The sequence below is a fragment of the Eurytemora carolleeae genome, unplaced genomic scaffold (genome assembly GCF_000591075.1).
Source record: "Eurytemora carolleeae unplaced genomic scaffold, Eaff_2.0 scaffold4779, whole genome shotgun sequence".
NCBI lineage: Eukaryota > Metazoa > Arthropoda > Copepoda > Calanoida > Temoridae > Eurytemora > Eurytemora carolleeae.
Window position 1 is genome coordinate 1 of NW_019400666.1, and position 612 is coordinate 612.

General features: G+C 26.3%; 1 long non-coding RNA gene across 1 annotated transcript; it reads left to right on the forward strand.

Annotated features, from left to right (window-relative positions):
* On the forward strand, positions 1 to 568 carry LOC111717778 (uncharacterized). Its single transcript, XR_002768912.1, has 2 exons — positions 1 to 73; positions 525 to 568. It is a non-coding gene; the product is annotated as an uncharacterized LOC111717778 (long non-coding RNA).
* Positions 569 to 612: the final 44 nt, after the last annotated feature.

The window sequence follows — 612 nt, forward strand, 5'->3', positions numbered from 1 at the left end:
ATTATCCAGGTTGGATTCAGACAGAGTTTATTTATAGACTCTCAGGGAATATTGCTAATATTCAAAGCCTGAGGTTTGAATTTTAACTTTAAACATATTTTATGACCATAATTGGGCAATATGCAATAGAAATGACAGTAAAAAAATATTGTACTGCTGTTTAAAGATTAAGAATTCAACCATCATTTAAAAAAAACGATAATTAGTCATTTTCTTAAAAATTTTTCTTCTTTATTTAAAAAAAAATAAATGGTATTTAAAACAGAATTTAAAATTGTTGGGATTCGACAATAATATTCTGGCTATAGAGTGTTAACCAGAAACTATGGAATAGGAAGACGACATTACACAAGTGTACTTGATGTTGCTACAAAGCAAATAGTTTTACTTGACATGCAATTGCTTTAACTCATGCTCATTGAACTTTTTAAGGTTTTAACTTGATTCTATAAGTCGTCTTTATATTTTTTTTTTTCTGGTTATCACTGTAATTAATAAATATCAAGTAATAAAGATTTGTTTAGGTTTACAGTTGAGGATGACAAATTGACAGCTTTAGAAAAGGTAATGGTCAAAATATATTTTCTTTTATTGGAAATAATTCTAAACTTT